The 7,185-nt window shown below is 40.6% G+C and overlaps 1 non-coding gene across 1 annotated transcript; it reads left to right on the top strand.

The window, feature by feature from the left end:
* Positions 1–6,049: 6,049 nt before the first annotated feature.
* Positions 6,050–6,122, top strand: Trnat-agu (transfer RNA threonine (anticodon AGU)). The gene has a single exon. It is a non-coding gene; the product is annotated as a tRNA-Thr (tRNA).
* The last annotated feature ends 1,063 nt before the right edge of the window (positions 6,123–7,185 follow it).

Below are 7,185 nucleotides of genomic sequence, written 5' to 3'. Positions count from 1 at the left end.
GCTAGGCAAACACTGTTACCGCTTGAGCCACTCCACTAAGTTATTTATCTCTGCCAAATTATGGGAGTCCATTTGTAACAAATTGACTGAAGTGAAATTACTACGCAGAAAAAATCTATTATTGACTAGGGAGAGGGCCCAAAGAGACAGAAGTGGCTGAGACAAAGGCAGAGTCTGAGGGATATTTGAAATTCCTACCACTGAAATCCTTTTGTTACTCTGAGGAAGAGAATGGTAGAAAGATGGTAGGGTGTCTGGTGCAAATAAAACGTTCTGTTTTTGCAATTGCTGGGAAACATCTCCTTTTTGTGCTAAGGGCAAATTGTAGGCAGATCAGAGAGGCTAGTTCTGCAGAACAGAGTCTTTGGGCAACCAGGCTTTGCCCTTTGTCTTTTTAAATTCTATCTTTGAACTAAAGTAGAATTGTTCTTCCAGCGTCCTCTTCCTTGCGGTATGAACAGGTATCTTTGTCTAGACAGATGTAGAAGTGGCCTTGTTCTAGTTAAATCTACCTACTGAAAGAGCTACTAATATGGCCTATTTTCTCCTGTGTCAAAAATATCGTTACAGTAGTTCACAAAAATCTTGTAATTTAGAAAAGGGGACATGATATCTTCTGTCCTCAAACTAAATCTGCCTCCTTAGTTGAACACCATCAACAAGAAACCACATATGACTGCGTGACCTTATCAAAACTAGAGTGTTGCTGGAGAATCGTATTAAGTGGTCTCTGAATTTAGGATGGGTTTATTCTCTCAGCGTATACAAATTTGATTTTTTTTCTTTTTTGCTGTGCTAGGAATCGGCCTTGTGTATACTAGGCAAGCTCTCTACCATGTACAAATTTGACTTTTTTTTTTTTTTTTTTTTTGGTGCTGGGGACCAAACTCAGGGCCTTGCACTTGCCAGGCAAGCGCTCTTCCACTGAGCTAAATCCCCAACCCCAATTTGACTTTTTGATGTTTTTGTTTTTAAGCAGGAAAGACTTCATTGAAAGCTGCTAAGAAGCTTCTGTTTGTTTTGTGGTGCTGGAGATTTAAGCCAGGAACTTGTGCATGGCAGGCACATGCTCTACCACTGAGCTACAGTCCCAGCCCAGATGTTCTCCTAGTTTATATTTTAAATATTTATCTTTTCTTTTTTTTAAGACAAGTTCTTGCTATATAGCTTAGGCTGGCTGGGAAGTAGTGATCCCCCTACCTCAACCTCAGCCGTTGGCTGGCATACATCACAACTCCCAGCTTGTGCTAGAATTTTGATGCCTTTTTATGTTTTTAAAAATAAGTTTATTTATTGTATTTTTGCAGTGCTAGAGATCAAACCCATGGCCTTGCACTCACTAGGCAGGTGCTCTACAACTGAACCACATCCTCAGCTCTCTAACAAATTTTATAGCTTGGGTCCCAAAAGATATGGATTAACCAGATAAACAATTTTTAAAACAATCCTAAGTTCTTTGGTGAGTTTCTCTCTCCTTTGGAAAGTTAAGAAAATCTTTAACTATTAAAAAGAAAAGCTTTAACTAGACTATACAAATTTGATTTTGGCCAAGTTTTAAAATTGTAAGTTCATCGGTGAGTGGGACAATCTTTATTCCAGTCCATTTTATGAGCCATTGTGAGGGAATATCGTCCTGGGAGAGAAGTGTGTTCGGGAAGGTACAATGAAGGAAAGTGAGGAGGGCTGGGTGGGTTCAGAAGGAGTGAAGGGAGTGCTGTTTCTTGCGCTCCCTCCCTTGCTGGCATGGTTTTCTCTCTCGCTCCTTGGTTATTACTGGACCTAACTGGGCTTAACTGGGGGTGACTAGAGATTTTAGAAAAGACGCAGGATAGACAGACAGGGGTCAGGTGTGTTGTACGCTCGGCTGGAGACGCACAACCCTCTTTGCTTCTTTTCTCTATCTTGATTCTTTAAAACCTCTTTCCTTAGGCTCTGTCTGTCCCATGTTTGCTCTCAGTTTATCTTTAGCTTAATCGCTCTTAAAGTCTTTTGCCCCCAGGCTTGCACTGTCCCATCTCTCTTTAGCTCTCTCAAAGCCTCAGTGCTCAAACTTGCAAACCAACAGTGGCCTAAGAACTGCATGTGCATATCTCCTAAGGTCTCCGTCCTTAGACTTGCATTGTGCACTGCCCCGTGTCCTCTTTGGCTCTTCTTTAGCTTTAGCTTTCCTAAGGCCTATATATGAAGTTCTTTCTCAGCTTTACTTTCTGAAGTTTATGTTAAAGTTCTAGGTGCAGACTTTCTATCAACCCCCCTTTTGCATTTTCCCTTCAGCAATTTTTCCCCTTCGGTAATTCTTTTCCCTTCCAAAAGCTTCCCACACCAAAAAAAGCCCAAGGTAAAGCCCCAAAAAGCAAAAGCCCTTCTTCCTCCTTCAGGGGTCTTTTATAGCAGCAAAGAGGGTGGCGCCCTGGGGAGGAGAGTGACATTGTAACAGGAGAAACCTGCGTTCCTGCTTCTCTGAACAAAATTTAGGAGACACAGATGTTCTGCCTTTCCCTGTTTGGTGGCCGAGGGCTGTGCCTATTTCGGCCTACAGGTAAAAGCAATTAACTGCATCTCGCCTTGTTTGTGTCCAGTTCTCACAGGCTTTAATTCACTCCCTGCAAAGGAGGAGCAGGAAAACAGAGGAAGGATGAGGAAGAGGTCAAGGTCTGGTGAGAAGAACAAAAGAGATACCCATGTGGAGCTTGGTCAGGAAAGGGAGAGAACATTCAAGTTTGGATTTTTAGAGTCTCCAGATTTTTATTTGCCTTCTGTGAAAGTCCTTAAGGAAATCAATTTTATAACTTTTTCTGCTTTTTGGAAATTTTTTTTCTTAATAAAAAATGTTGCCTATCAAATCATTTTGAGTCTTTGAATCCTTGGATTCAGTATACTAGGAATGGGAATAACTTTGTGTTCTTTGGAGTGGTCAGAAATTTTAAATTGTCCTTGACAATCTAAAATGTGCTATTGACACGGTAATATATGTACACGTGAATGTGCATTCTTCTGGGTCAATGATGCGAAAATTCATTGCCAGTCAGTACCATATTCCAATGACAGAACAAGCAAAAGACAGTAACGGGCTCAGAGACTCTCAGAACCAAACACCCTATCCACAGAGTCCTGAATGGTGTGAAACAATTCAAAGCAACAGGTTCACACTGAGGCAACGAATAGAAAGAAGAAAGGCTTGGGAGATGCTCCAGAGAAGGAGGAGTGGCACGTTTATCAAGAGCAGGACTTGCTCATCCGTGGAGTCACTGGGACTCCCAGGAGGGGCGTTAGCAGTTTCCTAAGTATTTAGCCAGATTGAGCAGCAGAGGAGCCAGGTTTTGGTCACCATTCCAGGAACTGATGGAGAAATTCCACCAGAGCACCTTGAAGTCTAAGCCTTGCTCAGAATGCTGTAGCATGAGAACCATGCTGATGAGGCGTTTTGCCTAGAGGAAAAAATGGCGAGGAGTTTATAGAGCTTTAGCTTAAGAGAGCAGCTTCAAGTTAAAACAGTTTTAAACACATTTGGTCAAAAATGGTTCTTAGAAGAACAAAGGGTTGCTCTTGCAGTTTTGCAGCTCTTAATTGGGCATTCCCAGTCAAAGGATACTAATCTTTACAGGTAGCAGAACAAAGGGAACGGAACAAGGTATATAGAGGGCAGAAGTTGTGCCAAGGGATCTTTGACAGAGAAACTCAAGTTCAATCTCTGTAGTCTATTTTTTTTTGGCGGAACTGGGGTTTGAACTTAGGGCCTCACACTTGCTAGGCAGGCACTCTACCACTGATACACTCTGTTAGCTCTTCAAATTCAATCTCTGATCAAAAAATAAATTCTTGACCTACATGAAATTGAAGATGTCCAAAGAAGCTACATTTGTATTAAAGATCTCAGCTGAGTAGAACATCATGGAAAGATGGAAGGTTGCATGCTTAAAGCCAAAATTATCTTGGTCTATCTTAGACCCTGTAGAAAAATAGCCATTTGCTTTCAATCTTTGTATCAGACCTAACTCATGACTCTTAGGTAAACCTCTCAGAATGTATTGTTAGCCTAGTTAATGTTTGCTATACAGTCTGATGAAAAGCAGACCACTAGCTTCCACCAACTCCAAAGCTGAGCTGCTATGAGATAACATCTGAAACCTATAGAAAAGATTTCCCACTTTGCTGTGCCTGCCTACCTAATGCCCCTCCAGTGTGCTTGTGAATGTGTTGGTTTATGAATTGCTTTGTTCTTTGACTATAAAAGTTCATGCAATAACCTCCACTGCAGAACCTGCCATTCGGGGTAATCTGAACCTGTGTTCCCTGGTCTTAGTCACTCATATTTAACTTAGAATAAACTATATCTTATTTCCTTTAAAGAGAGTTGTTAATTTGTGTTAACACCAAATACCACTGAGATTTGTAGGTGTTATCTTTTACTGCAGGATCCCTCTCCAGAGGGCCTGGCAAGCACTAACTGTCATCAGTGCCTCCATCTGTACTGGAAGCTTCCTTGATTCACTTTTCCTAAGTGAATACCTTTATTATAGCGTGGCTGGTTTTCTCCATGATTATAGAGTAGGGCTCTTGCAAGCAGCCAACCTGATCACTTTGTCCGTGTGAAACCAGATTGCCTGCTCTCTAGCTGTTTGACCCATTTCATGGTTCTGCTTGATCCATGGTTGAATGGAACCTCTGAGCTTCCTCTCCTGTGTGTAAGTTTAATGACTGTAACTCAGGGGGGCCTTTAGCTCTTGTGTAGTGCTTTCCTACCTCCAGATTCACAGATACCAAATTAGATCGTAAAGTCTCTTGGGAGAGTTCTATTTCGACTGACTTAGAGATAAATAAGCAGTATATAAGTTGAATATTTTGGAAAGTTGAAGCTTTCCAAAAATTAAGGAAGTTGATCCTCTAATGCTTTTTTAATGTGAAAAATGGATATTCCTATAGAAATGTAGAAACATTTTAAGGATTCAAGTTAACATAGTTGAAGACAATCTCTACCAAACTAAACTAGTTTAAAATTTTTGGTTTAGTAAAAATAACTACGATGGACTAGCTCATTGGTAAAGTTATGTTTTCTTCTGTGTTATAAATATTAAATTAAACTTACATTAAATTAAATATACATGTACTTAAATTAATGTACATTCAAGTACACATTTTTATTCTCCTTACTTTTTGTCCATTTGTTTTGTTTTTTAGTGCTGGAGTTTGAACCCAAAGTTTCACATGTTAGGCAAGCCCTCTATGTCTGGATTACATTCCTAGCCCACTCAGGCGTATTCTTTTTTTTTGGAGTGATATGGGATTTGAACTCAGGGCCTCACATTTGGTAGGCAAGAGCTTTACTGCTTGAACCATTCCACCAGCCCTTTCTTGTGTCAGGTATTTTCAAGATAGAGTCTCAAGAACTACTTGCCCAGGCTGGCTTCAAACTAGGATCCTCTTATTCTGTGCCTCCTCAGTAGCTAGTATTACAGACGTGAGTCACTGGCACCTGGTCTCTTCTGTTTTTAGTGGGTCTGGGGTTTGAACTCAGGGTCTTACCCTTGCGAGGCAGGTGCTCTACCACTTGAGCCACTCGACCAGCCCTTTTTGGTGCTGAGTATTTCTAAGATATGGTCTCACTTTTTGCCCAGGCTGGCCTCAAACCATGATCTGTGCCTCTTAAGTAGCTAGGATTACAGGCATGAGCTGCAGGTGCCAAGCAGGTGTATTCTTTAACTTATACTGATTGAAGAAGCTAGCAGTATTTCTACTTAATGGTTAAGGTTATAAAAGTAATCTGGGTGCCCGTGGCTCATGCCCATAATCCTAGCTACTCAGAAAGCAGCAATCAGGAGGATTATGGTTCGAAGCCAGTCGGGACAATTAGTTTGTGAGACCTTATCTCAAAAAACCCATCGTAAAAAAGGGCTGGTAGAGTGGCTCAAGTTGTAGGCCTTGAATTCGAACCCCAGTACCAAAAAAAAAAAATTGTTTTTAACCAAACAGAGCATTTAGTCTGACAAACTTCAGTGACAATCATCTTGTAGTTTCCAAGATCTTAAATAACAAAACTTTGGACTGGGCTGGCAGTGTAGTTCAAGTGGTAGAGTGCCTGCCTAGTAAGTATGAGGCCTGGAGTTCAAACCCCAGTGCTGCCAAAAACAAAAACAAAAACTTTGGACTAATAATAAATTCAGCTAATTAATGAGTGTTCTTTAGATATCTAGATCATTTCCAAGATAGAACAGTGAAACACTGATTACAAAGCATGATTTTAAGTCTACATGCTTCTTATTTTTATGTGCTCAAAAAGACTGTATCTTTGGGTCTCCAAGAAATGTGTATATAAATACTTATATACACTATTATAATGCTATTTTGTGACAGTGCGTGATTACCTACTGCAGGGGAAGAAAATTCTTAAAAATTTAATTTAATTTAAAAATAAACACTTTTCCTCTTCCTCCTACTTTCTATGGCTGTGTACCTGAAAATTAAACTCACAATAGGACAAACTAACAAGGAAAAATAAACAGTTTACTAACATATGCAACAAGCACACACATAGAGAAACTCAGTGATGAGTAACTGAAAGATGTGGTTAGAACTTGGGGTCTCTCTAGCCTATCAGCAAAGAACAGCAAATTTGTAGCGAAGGGACAAGATAGAGACTTTTAGGGGTTCGCAAATTATCTATGGGGGAAAACTAATGGACAATAAAGTTATGTTAGTGAGACTTGTATGCAGATTTCTCTACACCACTTCTATGCTAGTCTCGAGCTGTCTCTGGTGATTGAAGGTCTAATAGGTACAGTGGAGGGGTAGCTCACTGGTAGAGCACTCATGTAGCATGTGTGAAGCCCTGGGGTCCATCCCAGTACTGGGGAAAAAAAATCTAATAGGTGTTCACGTCTTCCTGGTACAGGAAGATGCCTTTACAAATGGAAATTCATATCCTGCTTTTAGACAAGTAACAGAGAAAGCAGAGAGCTTTTTTGGGTGTTTCCTGCTTCTCAATTGTCTTCAATTCAAAATAACCCTATGCTGGACTGGGGGGATAGCTCAAGTAGTAAAGCACTTACAACATGTGCCAAGGCCCTGGGTTCAATCCCAGGACTGCAAATTTATCATCATCATAATCACCGCCACTGCTGTCATCATTGTCATCATCACCATCATCACCATTATCATCACCATCATCATTGCCATCCTCATGCCCTC

This window comes from Castor canadensis, chromosome 11, assembly GCF_047511655.1.
Source record: "Castor canadensis chromosome 11, mCasCan1.hap1v2, whole genome shotgun sequence".
NCBI lineage: Eukaryota > Metazoa > Chordata > Mammalia > Rodentia > Castoridae > Castor > Castor canadensis.
The sequence above is the reverse complement of the archived record's forward strand: the minus strand, read 5'-3'. Positions and strand labels throughout refer to the sequence as shown.